This window comes from Lepisosteus oculatus, chromosome 9 (genome assembly GCF_040954835.1).
Source record: "Lepisosteus oculatus isolate fLepOcu1 chromosome 9, fLepOcu1.hap2, whole genome shotgun sequence".
Taxonomy (NCBI): Eukaryota; Metazoa; Chordata; class Actinopteri; order Semionotiformes; family Lepisosteidae; genus Lepisosteus; species Lepisosteus oculatus.
Genome location: NC_090704.1, coordinates 23,940,327 through 23,961,772, shown reverse-complemented (window position 1 = coordinate 23,961,772; position 21,446 = coordinate 23,940,327). Strand labels below are relative to the sequence as shown.

The 21,446-nt window shown below is 39.5% G+C and overlaps 1 protein-coding gene, 1 long non-coding RNA gene and 1 pseudogene across 2 annotated transcripts in view; all 3 read right to left on the bottom strand.

The window, feature by feature from the left end:
• Positions 1 to 21,446, bottom strand: part of LOC138241222 (acyl-CoA-binding domain-containing protein 6-like) — a 496,682-nt gene that overhangs the window by 159,790 nt on the left and 315,446 nt on the right. The window lies entirely within an intron of this gene.
• LOC138241247 (deoxyribonuclease-2-alpha-like) overlaps positions 1 to 21,446 on the bottom strand; it is a 119,495-nt pseudogene that overhangs the window by 24,874 nt on the left and 73,175 nt on the right.
• On the bottom strand, positions 2,797 to 4,688 carry LOC138241140 (uncharacterized). Its single transcript, XR_011190320.1, has 2 exons — positions 3,851 to 4,688; positions 2,797 to 3,163 (listed from the first exon to the last, which is right to left on the bottom strand). It is a non-coding gene; the product is annotated as an uncharacterized lncRNA (long non-coding RNA).

Here is a 21,446-nt window from a genome sequence, read left to right as displayed (position 1 = left end):
GAACGGACACCTGAAGAAGACTCTACAGCTGAAATGTTTCTTTTCTTTTTTCAGCATGGAATAAACCTTTACATGTTCCTAAACTATTCACTACTGACCTTAATAGCAAAAGTAAAATGTATTTAGAAAGGATATGTATCATGAGAAAGTCATGCATCTAAAAAAACATTTTTTGAATTAAGTACTGAATATATGGGGGGGAGATATACAAATAATTCAAATCATAAAAGTACATTCTGTTTGTGTTTCTTTAAAGGCTTGTTTGTAATAAAAGTGCTGGATCTGACCTGCCTTCCATTATTCCTGTGGCCCCATTAGGCAGTTCATATCAAGCACAAAAACTGACGCTGCCGTTATATTGATACTAGTAGTCCTGTTCGGCACATATCTGTGATTTTTGTTTCTGTGGATGCGGGGTTTTTTTTACGCAGAAACCACACAATGGATGAATAATATATATATTTTTACTAGCTAAATCAATAACACCACAGACTACGTATTGCAAAACACAAGACAACCTATGCAACAGGTGGTTAAGGTTAAATAAAAACAATCACCACATCTTCATATACAGTACAGTTACTACATAATTGATCAACTTGAAGCATTGGATTATATGACTGTTTACTCTGTGGAGCTGTCCACTTCGACTGGCTTTGTAATAGGCCTGTACAGTTTAAAAGAGAGTTTATGTTCACATTTTTATAAAGAATAAGGTTACAGTGCCGTGCTGGTGTTTCGACCTGGTAAGAATATCTTAATTCTATTAAGCCTTCCAGCATTCCTTAATGATTCACTGATTTTTAAGTCAAAGGCCATACACCTAGCTGAAGTTAAAAAATATCTAAGGAACTTAAACCATTATCAAGCTGGCACTTGCAAAAGTAGGCATGTCTCTAATGTTGGGTAGGATTGAGTTTCCCCTTGAAGTCTTGATTTTCTGACCTGCTCAATGCCTGTGACCTCACAGTGATGTCACTCACAGTCGTGTTCTTCTCCAGTGGGTGATCTCTCTTTATAAGCTCAAAGCATGTCAAGCGGGGAAAGACTCTCTCTCATGAGTATGTCAGAGGAGTGTGTGCACATTTCCTCATCCTGTTTCAATTGTTTTATTTTAACCTTTGCTAATCCGATAGGTAAATATTAACCCACATATAAGCTGTGCCCTGGAATGTAGACAGTGGAAACTGAAAAATGAACTTCACATGGCACAATTTACCATTCTTACCATTTAAAAAAAAGCTCTTACTTTTTAAATAAATGTGTCTAAAAATATACGTGTCTCCACACACCTGAAGAAGGCTTCACAACCAAAACGTCATATTAGTTTATAGCCGTATCTTTAATTTGTAAAAAGCAGTTTTTTAGCAAAAAAAATGTATTTCTAATATCACACTTAAAGAGGGAGTACAAACTCCACAAACTCCATCGAAACAGATGCCCACAGCCACAATTTAACGGCAGCCGATTGTCAGAGCCACCTGGGAAGTGACAGAGAAAAGCCTAATTTTGCAGGGAAATGGTGGTTCTCTTTGAAAGATTCAATTGAATATATGGTGTGGCGTCGCCGGGGGAAATAGGTGTAAACTCACACCACACTGAACCTCTGTGTTCTTCGTCCGTATGTCTCTCCAAATCCGTTCCGCAATCCGTTGCCAGTATCCTTAAGTCCCCAAATGGGAATGTCCACACTTCTCCGCGCCGTATCCAAAACCCATATCCAATAGTCCGTTATTCTGAAATTCCTTCCAGTACACTCCTAAATCTCTCGTTCCTCCAAAACGCTCTCACCTTACCAGCTTCCGCCCGGCTCAGTGCTTCTGTGGCATTTCTATTCCGTTTCCTGACGGAGCTCACCTGTGTCTCATTGTTTCGCCGTATATATCTTTTCCAACAGCGGGTCAGCCGGGTATCCGTGGCGGCCATCTTGCCTAGGTCTATACAGTAGTATAGACAGCGTTTCGTTGCGAAAATACCAGTTATAAATGACCCTTCCCCTGGCCCTCTTCCAATGGAATTAATATTCTGTTTGAATGTATCTCATGAATGCTGTTAAATGATAGTACCTCTACCGTACTAACATTGAGCAAATTAAATTCTAAAGGCTAAATACTGTGTGCAGTACAGTGGGAAATATTGAATTGTTTTAGGAAATAGAAGACAAATTATATTTACAGTGGTTATCCAGAAATAATAAATGTATATACCATAAATTTACTGTGTTGCCAAAGCAGGACAGTTCCCCCTAGTGGAAATATGTTTGCACCGCTTTCCTTGTGCTACAAGAATATTTGCCAGTATGAAATGATCATAATGCATCTCTTCCAGGCTAAAATAAGCAACAGTAAACACTGGTATTTAACTGGAATATAGTAGCATAAGAAGTGGCACAGTGGTGCTGTCTCAGAGCACTGGGGCCATGAGTTCATCCTCAGATGTGGGGCTTGTATGTTCTACAAGTGTTTGCTTGGGTTGTCTTCAAGTAATTGGCTTTTGTGAAAATTGTCCCTGGTGTGAGTGAATCCTGCCTCTGGCTTTCCTGCAACCCTGTATTGGATAATGCAGTTAGAAAATGGATGGATTAAAGCCTTCATAACCTTTATAGAATTATTTCCTTTTACCACTAGTTTTAGTACTGGAAACCACTGCAATTTTAAGTCATATCCATTGAGCTATGAACTATTTTACCTTTTGTATATCCTCCTGAAACAGTGCTGCTGCACATTCCATGCAAAAAACACTACATCCATTCGGTTACCAGAAAGGATCATTAAAACACTAAAGAAAACATACTCATTAAGCACAATTTGAGACTTTACATCTCATTTAATATGGAGACCATAGACTGACACTGACTCAATACATCCAGTGAAAGTGGTTCAAGCTTTTAGAGACAACCTGTAGAGTCTCACTGTCAGTCTCCGAGTCTGCAGAATGATTAAGATGCACAGTCTCTGGGGTGGGAATTCTTTCTTCTTGGCTTATTTGCCGATAAGGGAGAGTTGACACATTCAAGAACACCATCCACAATTCAGAGGCAAGGTGATTAGGAGACTCTCCTCCGGCTCCTCTTTTCATCGTACAGGGAGATGGCTGGGAGCAGCACTCGGATAATGGACACTGCCACCCACGCCACCATGTCATTCAGTTCTTCCATCGTTATCTGTTTTAAAGCAACAACAAATGTAGGTTAACCACGGAGGACTAACATTGTCTTTTATTGCTTTTAACAGGGTGTCAGCTGAGCATTAGACAGGATTCATCCATTCTCCCAGCAAACAGCGATAGGCTGATTTCTTTTTAAGGTCTTATTTTTCCCCGACTTCTCCTTGGAATACGTCATATTCTATTCTCATTTTTTCTACAGCCTACAGCCTATTCTGGACTATTCTTTTGTTTGCTTTCCCTTCTTACCTCTCTCCCTCCTATTCCTTCTCTTCCCAAAACCAAAGCATCGTGCATTTTAATACACTGTATTACAATTAAAACAAAAGATGAAAGGTTCGTATAAAATAGCTACAAATTTTTTCTTTCTGGTACTAAATCTGTGTTTTGAAAATCATACTGCTTGGGGCACATTGCATTCTCTTCTTCTGAAGAGATACCAAGGGTTTTGAATCCCAGCTGGGTTTCTTCACAAGTCTTTTTCATAGGAACCCAATTCCAACAATTTACATACAGTAATTTCTAATTTTCTCGGACAATGCAATAGATGCTATTAATGGAATACAAGTACATTTTAAAAGACAACCTTAGATAATGTGACAATCAGTGCACTTCTTTTCAGTCCTTCAGATATACCTTGTGATGCCTCCGGGGGAACGTTTATGCAAATGAGAGAAGTACTCACACCACACTTTTCTTTCCTGAGTTTCGTGGCGTTTCTTCCTCCAATTATCTTCCAAATCCAGTCCATAATCCGCTCTCTTAATCCTGCTCCGATCCGAGTTCCAAAAGTCTGTAATAAAGCCAATCCGCGATGTATCCTTATCCAATATCTGCAATCCAAAAACCATAAACCTTTTCTCATTTCAGTAGTCCATTATTCCTTAGTCCAATCTTTAACATAAACCTCTTTCTTCTCTCTCTTCCTCCAAACCGCATTCACCTTATCGACTTCCACCCTGTTCACTGCCTCCGGGGCACTTATATTTCGGTTCCTGATGCGGCTCAGCTGTGTCTCATTGTTTCTCAGGGTAGACCCTTTTCATATACGGGTCAGCTGATTCTTTTTGGCAGCCATTTTGCTCAGTTTCATATCTAGTATTTTAACTAGGTCATTCTGAAAATACCTGTTATGAATGACCCTTCCCCTGGTCATCTTACACCCTTTACTTGGCTGGCCTGTAATGTGGGTGTTATATTCTATGATTTTCTTCTTGTTTTATTTATTACCTTGTCCAGTAGGTGGCAGAATTAGTACAGTAAGGGACTAGGCTTAAGGAGCAATATTTTTTAATCAAGCTGACATCTTCCTCTAAAATATGTTTTTTATTCGGTAGTGGTATGAAAAACACAACCTGAAAATATAGTAATGAAAATGAAAAGTCAAGCTTGTGCAACCAGGTGATGTGCAGCTGGGCACGGGAATCGGGAACAGCGCCTCGTGCGGGCTGGTAGACCCTCGCTTCCAGCCTGCTGTCCGCCTGACTTTCTCTCCCATGGTTCTTTCTAATTTGTTAGGTAAGATCTGAACTAATAAGGCTTTTTTAAAAGGTCTGTAAATTTATGTTTACTGATGTCATAGTTTCGGTTTAAGGTTTACTCGTTTATATTTGTTTTAAGAGTATCAAAAGTGTATTCGGGCTCTGCGGGTTATCAGAGACGAAATTGAACTTCGTTAGCTAACTGTGTTAAGTCGCTAGATGAAAACTGTCTGTGTGTTGTGAGTTAATTTCTTAGTGAGTTGAGTTGTTATGTTGTGTCGCGTTTAAATGGTGTTATAGTAAACAGGGGAAAACAACATGTACGAGGGTAGGAGTCAGACTCTTGCTACCAGCCTGCTGTAAACCTGACTTGTACGTATTTCTGGAAACGCTCCCTTATTTTCTTCTATTTTTTAGAAAATAAACTTTAAAAAGGGAGCCGTGTATGAGTTCCTCTTGCGCGCGCCGGTGAGTGCACAAGATCAACGGTAAAGCTGCCAGAACTGAGAGGGACCCGCTAGAGGTCACCACAGCCAGGCAGAATAGGGACTGTGACGTAAACTTGAGTAGTGCGTTATGGGAGTTGTAGTTCATAAAGCCAACGCTATGTCCGTGAGCAACTATAGCCAGTTCTAAAACCCGGCTCCCCTTAAGTAAGGATTGCACTTGCATTCCAGGCTTTTCTATGGAAGCCCGTTCCCGCCAGGGAGTAAAAAAAACGCGCTATGGTATCTCAGAATTGCAACTTAGCAACTCAGAATTCTGACTTAGTAACTCTTTATATCTCACATTTGCGAGTTCGAAATAGCCCATATTTCATTGTCTGTCCTTTTGTTATTGTAACGGATTCGGGTTCTAGGGCTTGTGCCCTCGCCGCTCCCACCCTAGTTCGTACCTCACTGCATTGGCTCGAACCCAGCTCCTGAGTTGTTGAGGACAAGACCTGTATAACTATATATGGCTACAATACCAGAATTGACCATAATTAAAATTGCATTTCTACACTTCTTTTCCATCCCAAAGGATTAGAGGTGTAAATTATTAAAAGGCAAACCGTGTGTTATATTTTGGGGTCTCTAGGCTCCACTGGCAGAGCCAGACTGTTTGGGACGTGTGACCACACAGGTTTGATACCGTGAAGGCTTTGAGTTAGAATGGCGACATTCAAATTAAACATTAAATCGGACATCGCCCTTTTGTCTGGATTTTCTCATTAAAACCTAATTATTAGTATATATATAAAAAAACAAGTCCGTACAGGGACGAATACTGTAGCTTCCCTGCTGCAGCTTTTAATGACGTCTTTACTTGTACACGCTGGATACGTCAGATAAGGCAACTGCTTTGCAGATCTGACGTAATAGACAACATTTTGGTTATACCGTGGTTTATGCTCAAGTCCGTATTATACAAAATAAAGTTTTACCGCTCACGAACACGACGGATTTGTTTTCAAAATAGATTAATTAATTAATGGATTAATGGAACGAGATCAGGGATAAAAATGGAGAGAAAGAAACCGGGATCTGGAGCTGTGAGTGTACTATCCATACGTTTATATATTTGAACTTTTAGGTAGTGAATTATTATTAATTATTTTATTATTAAAAAATCAGCATTAGTTTAGCTTTAAAATGTAAGGTTTAGTAAAACAGTAAAAACGTACACCTCGTAGTAATATTTCTAATACTGTTTTAAAAGCTCTAGAAGGTAAAATAAATGGAACATGATTTTAAAATTCCAGCTATGTGTTCTATTTCTGAAATCGTGGGTTAATAATTTATTGTTAACCCTTTCTGTATTTTATGGGAATATACGTACTGTACTTTTCTTTTGTTCTCTTAAGATGTCTTGGGTGAGAATATGCCTTCCCAATCTAAAACTCTAAACAGACTTAGAGAATCAACTCGTTTGTGCAGAAGAAAAAAAAAAGAATCATATGAACTGATTTAGCCCTCTGAACACCCTAGGGTAACTCTTCTTACCTATCTATAAAAAGATATGTCAGGAACCGTGGCCTTTAAATGCAGGGACTGCTTTTAAAAGTTAGTTTTGTAGCTGATTATGCCACTTAGCAATTCTAAAGACCTTTTCCCCCAGCAACAAGTTCTTTTTATCTTCCAGAACCACTAGTGCATCCACAGACCAGAAGTCATCCTACATAATTTCCATTTGTATTACAGTACTTTGCAATTCCAGTATCTATTATAGCCTAATCCACAGAACAAATATTACAACTTATCCACCAGAGGTACTTACTCACAGAACACATTGCAGACCAGCTCAAGAGCCCCATTTGACCCCAGTTACCAAAACCAGAGTTCCAAAGGAAAAGTCCAGCTGCAAATATTCTCCCAAACCCAGCCCCAGTTGGAGACCTGGTGTGCCTGCTTCTGTCATAGCAAAGAAACTCTGTGTAGTCTTAGGGATCCTCCTCAGTCCCGACTGAGTCTGTTTTTTAATATGCCCCCCAATTTGTCTCTGAGTCAATTTTTTGAGTAGAGAGGGGAGGAAGACAATGCTAAAGCCTTCCTCCCTTGCTCACTGTAGAGAGTCCCTGGTGTCCAAACCCTCTCCTGGGTGCTGTGGTACAAATTGGTCATTCCTTTTTCTTCTGTTTCTGTGTGCTCTGGCTCTGTCACTGGGGTTATTAAAGCCCCCCTACCTTTCTTTGGGGGGGGGGTTGATAGTTTTGGGTGTAAGCAGAGCTAACTTCTTGGGGCTCATTGATCAAATGGCTATATACAGATGGCCAGGTGTAAGATTGCTCTAGAACATTCTAGATTTTCTAGAATTGTTATGTTCTAGATCCACCTCCTCAGTCTGAGGCTCGGCTAGGCCAGTTTTGACATTCCACATGTCTTCTCTGAACTGTGTGGTAGTTAACAATGTTTGCAATAGCATCTTTATCAGTAGGAAGCCCCAGAACAAAGAAAGACACATATTACCACCCTCATTGAAGTCACTGGTCATTCTATACAAACTTCTATGCAAAGTCAACATTGTCCTTGATACCTGCTGTTGCCCCCACACCCATTTTATTTCACTCTGTGACAGATGAAATCATTTCTGCCATCAGCTCTGCTTGTTTTTTCTGGCGTTTTGGCTGTGGTTCTGTGAGGTATGATAGCTATGTTCTGTGTTTCAGGGCTGCTACACCATGCTGTATGCACTGCAGGGAGAGCAGCAGCTGTTGGAGAGACCCATCGGCACTAAACTGCCGTTAATCCCAGGGTCTAAACCTCAATTTTGCAGGACTGCTCTTTCGGAGAAAGTAAGTGTAACCTAAAATGAAAAGCATGAATACATTTATTCTTATTTAAATCCAAACATTTAAATTGTAAAAAATGACATGTTTATTCATGGTTTTCTTTCTTTTTAGGGGTAAACCGACATGTAAAATTGTATAATATGAAATGATACCTGGGACACATTAACACATTTCTGTGTGTGTTAGTATAATGTGGTTGCTGTAATGATTAAACTGTAAGCAAACTGTCTTCCCTTGACATCTTTGTGCATATAACATCAGGAGTAAGGTTATATATTTTTCTAGACGCAGTATATTGATCACATTATTGAAATTCAGCTGTACTGTATGCCTTAAAGCTTATTGTGCTTACTGTCTTTTTGCAATGTAGATATTTTTAGTTGGCTACAATGACTGAGAAATTGGAATTTGATTTTCAAGAACGTAGGAAAAATGATAACAGCGATTCTGGAGTAGTCTTCCAAGAAACTGGCGACAGCCTTCGGAGGGGGGAGAAAAAAAACATTCTCATTTTTATGTTCAGAAACATAGGGGGATACATATCTGTGTTTACCTGTACATATCATGTTTTAATAAAATACTTACCTTCTATTTCAGCTGCACCAGCCATCTCCTGACTTCACTCTGACTGATCCCCACGGTTTCCTTTTGGATTCGAAGTACAACAGCCTCCATGACCCCCACCTGCGCACCTATTACCATCGCAAGGGCATGCAGGAGTCTCTGCTGAACAGAGGCTTAATCAATGAGCAGAAGAAAGTAAGGCTGTTTGGAGTTTGTGCAAAGAATGAGGCTTTTTTGGTATGGTGAAGGAGTGAGGTGTTGTCAAAAAAAATAGACCAGGTTCTAGCTCATTTAGCTGTAATAGTTTCCAGTAGCGTGATTTAACTCATGTCTGCACTCCAGCATAGATGTATTCGGTGGGCAGGCCTTTGGTTGTAATCAAAGCATGTAATAGTAGATGTAATCAAAGCAGGCCTATGGTTTGTGCTAAAGTCCTTATGCTCAATAGATATTCAAACACAGAGTACTTGACTGTGCTCTAGATTTGTAAAATAAAAATAAAAACATTTAACCTCCTAGACAGTACTTGAAACATGTTTTGTCTGTTTTCAGGTCCTCTGCTCTTTGAAAGAATACAATCAATATCATAACTACCTTAGCAATGTGAAGTTGCAGTATGACAAAAATTATGTGACTAAACAGGTAAGTGTGATGTTTTTAAACAACCGTCCATCTGATTCTGACTCTTCATCATAGACGTCTGCCTTTATCCAGCCCGCAATCAGTAACGTTTCTGGATGAAGGCTTCCATAATGTTACGATCCCTGCCTCTCGGCAACGGAGGAGGCAGAAGTAGGTGTAGCCCCTATCCATCAGTTCACCTATCAGTTTTCCCATTCACCACCACACTCCCGTCTCATCCTACTTAAACACCTGTCCTTCCCTACCGAGCTTCCTGGTTGCGCTTCTTCTACTCTGTGTTTGTCTTGGATTTCGGCTTACGGTTTTTCCCTTTGGACTTCGGCTTTTCGGATCTCGACTTGGATTGGTACTTTCGCTCTGTCTTTGATTACTGGCTACCTCTGGATTCTCGGATTGCTCTACGGACTACGACTTCGGATCACACTTCGGCTTCGGTACACGTTCCCTTTCGGATATCTTGCTCCCCCTGGACTCTCGGCTCGTTCCTACGATTACGGTTTGCTTTTGGTTTACGACTTGGCTTTGTTCGCTCCTGCAAGTGGGTTCACTCACTAGTTCGGTCCCTATTACCGAACTCGTAACACATAAGATCTCTCCATTATGCACTTTTGAATATACTGCTGTCATCATGTCATCTTCAAGGAAGTCTCTACCTTGACTGTGTTTGTATTCTAAGGATCAATTTCAATGTTTTCTTTCAGTTTCTTCTCTAATTGCTATGAAGCTCATTTCTGTTTTAGTGTTTTGACGCTGACGATGTTGTTGCTTATGTTTGTCACTGCTCTAGCCTATTTTAGCTTCTTCTTGTTAGTTCAGCCATACTGTACATCTTTTCATGATACTTTGTGTTGTTTATAGCCCATATAGTCCTTTCTGCATGCAGGATATGGGTTTCATATCATAAGAAAAGTTACGAATGAGAGGAAGCTCTTTAGCCTGTTTGGTAATTACTTGCTAATTGGTCTGTGAGTCTCATCCAGCTGTTTCTTGAAAGAAGTCAGCGTTCAACAAGCAGACTTGACTGTGAGGATTTTGAATATTTGAAACAGGTCGCCTTGTAGTCTTCTCTGTTCACGATAACAGAGTTAAAAAAAGATAGTTTTTTTTATTCATTGAGGCTGGGCAATATATCTGGATGTTTTTCTTTGTGGTAAACCACTAATTGTACCACCCGAATCGGAGCATTCACTGCTTATCTGTACTGCTCTGTAGACTTTAATCCATTTTCAGTGCAAACAAATGTATTTTTCCAAACACATGTTAATACAGGCAGCTTTTGTGTGTAGTCCAAAACAGAATTTATAAGTCTTCTTTGCCAGACAAGGCTGAAAAACGACTTGAACTTCCATCCATCCCTTTCCATCCACGTCATCTAATCTAACCGCCTCATCTAAGGGCTGCAGGGAGCCGGGACCTATCCCAGAAAGCAACGGGCTTAAGACGATATACACCCTTGACCAGAATTAAGTCCATTGCAAGACACACACAGACACAAATTCACTCTAGAACCAATTTTCCTAGAAACCTTTTTTTCTACCAGTATAGTATGGCTTTTGACTGTGGGAGAAAACCAGAGCAAACCGTGAACAACCCATGTGAATATGGGGAGACCATACAAACTCCACACAGACAAATCACCTCAGGCTCAGAATAGAGCCCCTGGCCCCAGTGTTGCGAGATAACAAGGTTAACCACTGTATCCAAGATATACATCTTAAATTGAAATGTTTAGATCAACAAACTACAGTAGCTCAGCCTTCACTCTTATACATATGCAAACACATTCTATCGGTGTGAGTTCAAATTAAAAATCTAATGGAAAAAGTCAGTGTTGGTTTTGAAGTGCACACTCGGCTATAATAGTGCTTAGGAGAACCTTGCAATGAAGGGAGTGTGGCACTCTATTAAAAGGCTGTGCTGGCTTTCAGAAAACAATAGTGAAGAAGTTCTTGGAGCTCCAGGAGCAGAACGAGATTCCCAGGGATATCAGCTTCACCGATGTGAGGGAATGGCTCCTTGAGGAAGGATCCAAGAATATTTCAGACCAGTTTATTGCTAACAGAGACAGGTAATAACATACGGAAGCTCCTCACTCTTTAACAGCAAGTTCCTGCCTTTTGGATTCCTGATTTGTTGTATTTGTATCACATTTTTTTTTGTTTCGCTGTAAATATGTGTAAATATTTTACTGTTATGTTTAAACATTAGATGTCAAGAATACAACTGTAAGTAAAGGTTTGCCTTAAGTTAATTAATTGTGCAAGCAAGTGGAAGTCTTGACTGAGTCAAAGTTTTCCAAAAGATGAACATCTGCTCTACGGAAATACCACATTCACAAATTCCTCTGCTGCTGTCTGACATTGCCTTGTGGATGAAGCTTTCTTTGCTGTTGTTGTTTATGAAGGCACCAGGCAGGAGCTCCGAAAACAGAGGAGATATGCAGACAGGCTGAGGTATGAGAATACAGTTTGATTTATTTTGACCCAGGGCTGCTCCTGGTCATCACCTGGATGGGAGATCTTTAATAGCTGGTTTCCTTCTGCATCTTAAACTGATTAGAGACATTTATATCCACTCTGGCAAGTGACCTTGTGACACCTCTGTAAATACAGCATGATTGGGGAGCAAGCAAAAGATAACAGGATCTCTAGCATAACTGTTTTAAAAGATGTTGTGTTTCTGACAAGTAATTAAGCATTTATGTTGCAAAATGCTCATTAAAAAAATTATCTCACCTTATAGTGTATACGCCTCTTCCAGCCGAACAGATTTCTGCAGAGTGGATACCCTTAGTGAATCATGTTACTGTATTGTCACACTTAGACTTCAGACACTTTTCATACGCTTTTATGAATCTTACATTTCACACTGTAGCTTAACTCACTTTTGAAACACATAGTTTATTCACCCCTTTCATTGATTTATCAGCTTTCAGATCACCGGCATTATCAATATACAGTATTTAGCCTCATCGGTTTTCTACATCAGCTTAATCATGTTTCTTGTTTTTTTTTCACATTCTCACTGTACATTGCTGTATGGTATGTTATTTTCCCAGTTATTTTGTCTTTGGGCTTCCCAGACCACATTCAGCTGCTGAATGCTCCTAATATGCTGAAAAATGCCCAAAGATTCCTCAATGATCTAACAGATTCCTCAATATTTAATGTACCACCTATAAGCAGGTGACATATATAAATATAAATGTCTAGTAGCGTAGCTGTTCTGTGCTCAACACAATCTAGCTTTCTGCTGTTTCTCATTGGCTTTGCCTTTTCACTGACGGCTCTACAGATGTGGAAAATCAGAGAAAGGGCTTTACAGATGAGGATAGAGGAAGATGCCCGGAGGGAGGTGCGACAGGCCCAGCTGAAGAATCAGATCAGAGCTAGAAGGCACAAAAAGGTACTGGAGTAATGAATGTTTGGATTCATCCTCTTAAGGTGAACTTTTCTTCATGCAAATTCCGGACTTGACACTGACCTTGCAGCTATATTTTGTTGTATTTCCAAGATGAGCACCTATAGGTTTAAATTAATAACCTAAACTAATACCTTTGGATCCTCGGTGACCACAATGAGCATGGTATGTTGGCACCTCTTATATTGTGCATCTACTCTAGGGTGGTTATGCCAAGATATGCTACAGAGGTGCCAAAACACCATATTCTGGTAGTGTTTGGTGCCTCCAATTCATGGTTATAGCACTGCATCTCCAAAGCCCATGGTTTATCTCCAGCCTTGGGCACCTCCCTGTGTGGCATTTATTCTGCGTGTTGTGGGTTTTAATTCCAAGTAACATCCCAGAGACATGCTGCTTTGCATAATTGGCTGTTCTAAAGTATCCCTCAGGGGTATCTCCCCAAGAGGATCCAAGAGGGTGGTTGATGATCTCTCCTCTTCATTACCTAAGCATTAGAGGAGAGACATTGCTGCTTCAATCTCTTATACCCAGCCTGCAAGGTTCTGAACTACACACAGAGTCTTTCATCCAAGTAATGTCGGACCCAGCCTTTCTTCTTCTGAGCTCTGACCAGACCCAGCTTCCCAGCTTCAGGGTGCTGTAGATTGAGATGAGATTGGAGTCTCCTGTAGTGACCTTATGGACGGGAAGTTTTCTACTAGCAACAAGATGTTCAACAATGAGATGGACCTTTTCATCTTTTGTTGAGAGGCTTTCCTTTTTCATTAAAGAATAGCCACTTGTGAAAGGTTTTCTGTCATTCTCAGGCATTTGAATATTATGAAAGGAAGGTTGCTCTCCAGCAGCAAAAGCTAAATGAGAGTTTACAGGAAAGGAAGGATTTTGAGAGAGAAATGCAAGACCGTATTAAAATGCAATATTTTAATGAAATACTTCAGTCTGGAAAACAGGGTAAGCTTCTAGATCCAATAATTTGCAGTGGTGCAACTATGATTAAGTTCACAATTTAATGTGTTTTAGTTTGTTGGCTAGAAGGAATGATGCAGGTTGACAACATCTTCAGGTTTACTACTGATTACAGAACTGTAGAATTTGTTTAATAAACACCTACAATTACAAAATTCCAAAGTTTTTCAATCATATGGCTGTATGAAAAGAATAATATGTATGTACTGAGATCAAAACTTTTTGAAGGGAAACACGCAAGTTGCAGGTATCATAAAATAATACATTAAGAAGGAATCCTTCATTATCTTCAGATTGTTTAATTTCCAGCCACAACATGTACATACATTATATTCAACATTTCTGTAATCCACATTTTGTTATAAAAACATTTACAGTATCTATTGATCTAAACTATCTGAAATAACTATTCAACTAAAAGGATGTTTTCTTTGTGGCACAGCTTCTACTGAGATCATTAGCACGGAGAATAGAGATGTTACCATTGCTAATGAGAAAAGTTCTAAAATCACCAAAGGTCAGTATTTTCATTTGTTTCTAGAAAAAATAAAGGTTTTGAAAAAAGTTATGTTTTGACAAATTTTCCAATGCAGCTGCAGATAAATTCAGTGGGTGCTGAGATACTGAAAGATATTGTGAAAGACAATGGAACATATAATCCAAAAAATCAGTTTAGTTCAATTCAGTTTTATTTGTATAGCTAATTCAGATAAAAACATGTCAATGATTAATGCACAAGTGTTGGGTTTTGAAAGCTTTGGTAACATCTACTGTTAAGGCTGAAAAAGGTTCCAATTAAGTCTGGGGATCTCTGGGCAGCCATTGTGCCACAGTCTGGTGCAGTAAAAGTGTTGTGAGCTAAGGTGTGAAAATGATTTAAATTATATGGGTAAACAGATAAATAAATCTTAATCAGCATCCTAATTGTATCTATGAATAAATACATGTTTTCTGCCTTTTTTGGATGTTAATTGGATTGATCACTTTTTTATGCATGCCATGAGAATTCTAATGCGACAATAATTCTTTTCTCTTGGGTCTGTTCATATTTCACCTGACTCCACTGAAGAGGTGACTACTGATTCCAAATGGTTTCATGAAGTCCCTCTGATCAGTCAGCTGTCTGATGGGTAAGTCCTACATGCTGCAGTTGTGGTATGTTAAGCATCAGTGCGTACAGAAAGTTTTTATTTTAAGCATTTTAAGTATGGTGATGTGTAAATGTTTAAAGAGCAACTGTTTTCTATTTTGAGCTCACTTCCCCAGCTGAGTTCGTGAAATTGCTTTTTCTCTCTTTGCGAATGCATGAATCAGTCTGTTAACAGTACAGAACATGTGCATATTTTTGTGTTAGCTCATGTGCATTTTTCCAAATCCTAGATATAGTTTACCATAGACTGACTTTGTTGTAATGACTAGAACATTGACATTGAACACTGAACCTTTGCAAAAATAAACTGTTGTATTGTACTTATGTATAACTCTGATCATACTGCATTACAACAATAATATATTAGTCATATTAAAACAAATTTCTATCATTATAACAATTTGTTGTGGCACCGGTATAAAATGTGAAGTTTTGCTGAAGTATTGACAGTGGGAGAAATGTCTGGTCGTGTTTGAATGGATGTTATGTTTCAATCAACAACCACCAGAGGGCAGTAACAACTAAGTAACACTAAGTCATCAAATGTGTTGGAAACGCATTTTGGGCTTTGTCCTGAATGATGCAGCAACAACATACAGTTGTATGCAAACGTTTGGGCACCTCTGGTCAAACTGCCTGTTTCACAGAATCTTTAAATTCTCTAAGGTCTAATCTCTATGAAGTTAACAGGGTACAAACATAAACATGACATATTTCTGCACATTTCAATGCAGAATTACTATTTATTTTCTGAATTGAACTGTATTTGTCATGTGTCAATTATGAGGTACCCAGTATGAAACTGGTTAGATACATTGCGCCTGACCAAGTAGTTGTTGTTGAAAACACAATGATGTAAATTACCAGTGATCTTTCTTCACATAGGAACACGATTGTACCATACTCGCTAAAGTGTTATGGAACAGTTGCAGTTTGAAGTTTAAGATTTATCATTTCCAATGTGCTATTTTGTTGTGGTGATTTTTATTTTATAAGCCTCTCATATTAAAGTAAAAACCTAAGCAAGTTTTAGACATCCAGTAGGTAAATTGAAAAAGTACGAACACAATCGTGGTTAGGAGGCCATCTTTTTTACACAGGAATATGCTTTAAAATAGATTAATTGTTCTGCCACTAGAAAAGATGCCTATATATTGTTAATTAGTCACCATTTTTTAATATTGCAAAATATAGTTCGTATTTTGTCCATGTAGTAGCAATGTCACACTAATTAATTTTTATCATAATGTTTTTTAGTGAAAGGAAGGTGATTGAGAAAAGTTTATATGGACAGGTAAGGTACACTGCTTATCTGAATGTAATGGATGCATTTTATTTTTCCAGATAGCTCCTTGAGGTTAAAATGCACAGTGTCATAACTAAAGAACAAATGTAAAGAAATATGTTAATTTGTTCCTTCAGTACAGTAAATCCTGAAATTTAGTCCACCTAGCTGTTGCTTAGTGGTTCCTTCCCTGACATGTTCAGCTCAGCTCCCACTAGGTTTTGATTGTGGCTGCCCTGGCGTTAGAGCCACATAGCCACTCCTCAGAGCAGAGATATTCCACTATGCCAAAGGTCTGCGCCTCTTTGCCAGAGAATATTAAGCTGTCCAGGTTCCAAGGGGGTGACTTCACTTTCTACCATAGACTCGATGCCAAAAGAACCCTTTGACACTGCCTCCTCTGGAATGAAACAGGGGTCTGCACATTTAATTATTTATAAATTAAGGGATCCATTTGCAAAATCTGCAATACTGACCATTCTATTTCTTTGGTTAGACTGGTATTCTGTTGTTCTTGCTTCATTTATATATTAGAAATACTGTACTGTATATATTTTTCTAGACATACAACAGTATATCTATAATAGATTTTTACTATACTGTATAGACAACAGTATATTTGTATTAGTTGCGTCTGTGCTGGCATTCAAAATTTGGTTGCAAATTTCTAAATGTTAACATGGGAAACAATGAACCCTGACAAGTAAGTAAAAGTAGGTCTTATATTGATAGGTGTACTGTATATTGAACATTTTTCGTGCTCTGTGGTTACTTTTGTACTATTGCTTTAAAACAGATAACAACGGAAGAGCTTAACGAAATGGCGGAGAATATAGTGGTGTGGGTGGCAGCGTCTATCATCAGAGTGCTGCTTCCAGCCATCTCGCTTTACAGTGAAGAGAGGAGCAGGAGCGTGTCTCACTGCTCCTTTGAGTCCCCGGTTTACTTCAGCAGTAGTGAGGAGGCCACCCTGAGTTCTCATTCTCTGCTTGGTACTGAGTCAGGGTCCACATGGCAGTCCCAGAGTAGGAGCAGTAGCTTCTGGTCAACAAGATGCAGGATCTCCACTCCCTTCCCTTCACCCCTCTCGTCCTCGGGTAGTTCAGGAGAAGAAACAGGGAAAAATACACCCTGCTTAAAATCCAGAACACCCTCGAAGGAGATTGTGGTTGCTGATGGAGGAGAAGATGCTGGAAAGCCCCTCTCAGAACCTTTGAAGGACCTTTTTGGAATCACTAAGTCAAGTATAATTACAAAAGCAGAACGTATAGTACAGGATGTCCTTAGCAGAGCCCTCATTGAAGCACAGCTTCCTGCTCAGCTGATGGAACCCCAGTGTTGTGCGTTAGGTGTCTTGATTACCCGCTGCAGATCGAATAACCTTGCCACTGAACTTGTGGATGGTGTTCTTGGACTTGTCATCTCTGCCTTGTCAGAAAATAAGCAAAGAATTCCCACCCCTAAGACTGTGCGTGTTAATCTAGAAGCACAGACAGAATCTGTAGCCTCAGAGGTTGCCAGTGAGATTATACAAGTTGTCTCTGGAAGACTCCAGCCTTTTTTCACAAGCGCTGTTGAGTCAGGGTCAACCTGTAGACTCCTGGGTGGCCATGGTGGTGGCCTACATGCCTTAGGACAATCCCAGAGACTCCACTCAGAACAATATGATGAGGCGGAGTTAGCTGTCACGGCAACAGAAATAATCAGTACTGTCTTACAAGAAGTCAAGAGTGAATTCTGCAAAGCAAATACTGAAAATAAGACGAGTGACGTGAAAGAAACATATTCAGGCGATAACCAATCGATTAGTGACTTTGTGTCAGCAATTCTGAAAAATTTAGAAACGATTTCACCCTCCTCCAGCTTATCTGTGGAGAAGAACTACCTTCTTCAGAGTCCTGATGCCCTGCAGAATGAGAGAGATGAGGCAAAAGTGACTAAGAAAAGAACAAATGGCATTAGCCCCCCATCTTTCAAATTAAAGTCTCACTCCTCGGAATCAAGTGTGGGAATGGAAAGAGCAAACAGTGATATTGCTTTTGGGATCTCTAAAGCCAAAATCATTGAAATTGCTGAGCAGATAGTATCTCAGATCATTGAAAAAACAAAGTGGGATTTCACCCCTGTGGGTAACAATTTACATGAGAGTAACTCAAAAGAGTCATTATTGCTCCCAGAAGCTGCAGAAATCCCCATTTTGGAAAACATAAGTCCAAAATCTCAGATTCCCAACAATAGGGTCACTGTTATTGCCAAGGACATTGTAAATTCTGTTTTTGAAAATGTTTTGTTTGCACTGAATTGTATTGAAACAAATAAATATCTGCAAGAATCCAATAAAAATGTTGCTGCTGCTCCTCAAACTTCTAGAGGCAGCACAGAAAGAGGATCCATTGATCATACTTTTGACTTTAGTTCAGTTGCAAAAGCCATCGTAAGGACTATATTTGGAAAGCTCAAATCTTTACTCACCCAGACTAAAGAAGATGTATCTAGTTCCAGTTCTCCTGCTCAAATCAATGCAAAGAGCTCAAGCGTCAGCTCTTCATCAAAAACTTCAGTGTTTTCTGATTCTGTGTCAGATATTTCAGATTTGTGCACCTATACAGTAGAAACTGCTGGAGCCATTTGTGAAGCAATGAAAAAAGAGTTAGACCAGGAGATTTATTGCACAACAGTGGCAAAGAAGGCTTCAGATGAAAGCCTTCTGGCTAGAGAGGTTGTTACTTCAGTTTTGGAGTACCTTGAAGAGCAATATATTTTAGACACCATTAAAAGCCCTTCACCATATCCTAAAGACTGGGAGAGAGATGCTTCTACATTTATAAGAGAGGAGAGTATTCAAGATCAATCAAAATCCCAGATATCTCCTGTTGAAGAAATCATATTATCTGATATTGATAAGGCAACAGGACAAGTCCCTAATCAAATTACAATGGAGATTTGTAGATATCCTCCAAAGGTGGTGTCATCTGAGAACATTTCTTCAAAACAGCAAATTGGGCAAATGGACATGAACTTGGTTGAGGACAATTTGAGTGTTTCCTCTTCTGGAGAGAGCATCATATCAGATGGAGAAGGTGAAGGATCAGAGAAGATGCCGAGGACCTCCAGCTCTGTATTCCATCGTACAGCAACAAGGATAATAAGTGAAATTATTGAAAAAGCAGCTGCAAAATTTATATCTTCTGGACTTGCCCATCTCCCAGAGCAACCAAACAGTACAGCTGATGATGTATGTAAAACACTGGATGCAACAAAACATGCTCAAGAAGCAATGTCCTCAGACTCTTCTTCTCATGTGCAAACCACTGAACTGGCTTCAGATATTGTTGTTGATGTTTTAGAAAAACTACATTACGCTACATGCTTTGAGAAGATTTCTTTCTCAACAGACTACAAAGATAAATTAGAAAGTTCTGATACAGCCCTGTTACCAGGAACATCAGAAATTAAAACTGATACTAGAAGAGCTGAGCACCTTAGGACAATGACTGAGGAACTCTTCAAAACTGTGAAGAACAAACTGAAACACTTTTGGAATCAGAAGAGCCTGTCTTTGTTCAAAGCAAGGAAAGTTTTATCTGCTAAAGAGCAGAGATCAGCAGATTCACTTGAGATGTTTCCTCCTTCAGTCCAGGTTTCACACCTGAGCTTTAGTGAACCACACTTGACTAAGAAAAGCATGTCAGTACCAAACTCGGCACCCCGTAAGCATCTTAGTGAAGATTCAGAACCTTTAGGTGTGTTAATGAATGTTGATTTCTCAAGGCAAAGCAGGACTACTCAGGAAAATCAGGCAAATTTAATCATCTGTGCCAAGGATGTTGGCAGTCAGATATTGCAAACAATCAGGAGTGAAATAAATAGGGGTGATGACAAAGGATGTTGCTCAGGAGCAAGAGCAAAACCCTCAGAAGAAACCCTTCAAGCAAGTGAACTGGTGGATTCTGTTTTATCTACATTTGAAAGTCTTAAAGTTTCAGATGTGGTCTTAAAGCCAGATTATGAAACAATGCACCTCTCTGGTGAACAATATGGGAAAGACAGGATGTCTAGTGCAGAAGACACTGTCCATAAAGAATACACTAAAAGTAACCGTAGAGAATATTCTGTTCAACGTTTCCCACCCATAAATGTGCCTGGGATGGTGATTGATTCTTATACAGATGACACAGAAGTCATGACTCGGGACACTCCCTATAGAGCCTTGACTGATGCTTCATCAAAGCTTCAGGATCAACCTACACCTACAGCAGAACAAGAAAATGAATTGACATGTAAAAGCAATCGAGTTCCCCGGTCCCGTGTTTGGAAGAAACCCTTTACTGCAAATGACATGGGACTAGGTGAACAAGAGTTCATGGAACTTCCTTGCAGAAGCAATGTGATAGAAGATTCATTTACAGCTCAAAACAGCTTAAATGCTGCAGAACAAAAGAGAGGCTCAGAGAAAACAACAGTTGACAATGTTGAGGAAGGAGACCAGCCAAGCCCTCTCATTTCACCAAAGCTTGACTTCTCAGCAGAACACATAGCCCGTGCAGAGTGTGCAGTGTCTGACATTGAAATTGTTGCCATGGGTATTGTTGACATTATTATGGGCAAACTTGATGTAACGGTGGCCTCAGATACAAAAAGCAAGTCTAGAGCAAGCCAAAAGAAATCGGAGTGTGCTGCTGGTCTCGTCACTGAGAATATAGCATTTCAAACCCACTCCAATAATGTTAATTTGAACATTGAAAAGCTTTCAGCTGAAGAGGCGTCCTGGGCATCTCAAGTACCAGGAGCCACAGCAAAGCACAATCTCCCCCCACTGCAGACAAGGGTTTCAGACGAGCCTAAGGACCAAGTCAGGACCTCCACGGAGAGTCCTACAATGAGTCCTATTGAAAGGAAAGTGGAACAACTTGTCTCGAGTGGATCTCTGCGTGTATTTTCAGAAGAACTTGTCAAAAATGTTTTCCATTTAATTTTGAAATCGGGAATTGCAGTACAATTGGGCACAGCTCACAAATCTAATTCAGATCCAATTTTAAAGAGCTCCCTAGTAGTTCAGGATTTATCCCATCCAAAGTCCCCGGAGCTTTCTATGCAGTTGTTGTATTCATTTACTGAGAAATCAGTGAAAAGGCTGTTGAAGCAGTGCCTCAGTTTTCCCGATTCTCCAACGTTTGACACAAATGAGAAGGATGTTTCACTTTTTCAAGACTGTGATACAAATACGGAATTGAAGTCTTCCCAAAGGATTTCAGAGAAAGTGTCTCTGACTGTCAAGGATCACAGACCACAGAAAAGTACTGAACCATCAGTGCCCAGTTCACAGATGTACCATGATGCAATTAATCAGCTTTCCAGCTTGCTTGTAAAGTCTGTCATGGATGTTTTGTCTGCTGCATGTGATTTATCAATGGAGCCTGAAGAGAGTGTAAATCAAGGTAAGAAGGAAATTAAATCAAATCATTTAAAAGTGTATTAACATTTTAGTTGCTATGAAGT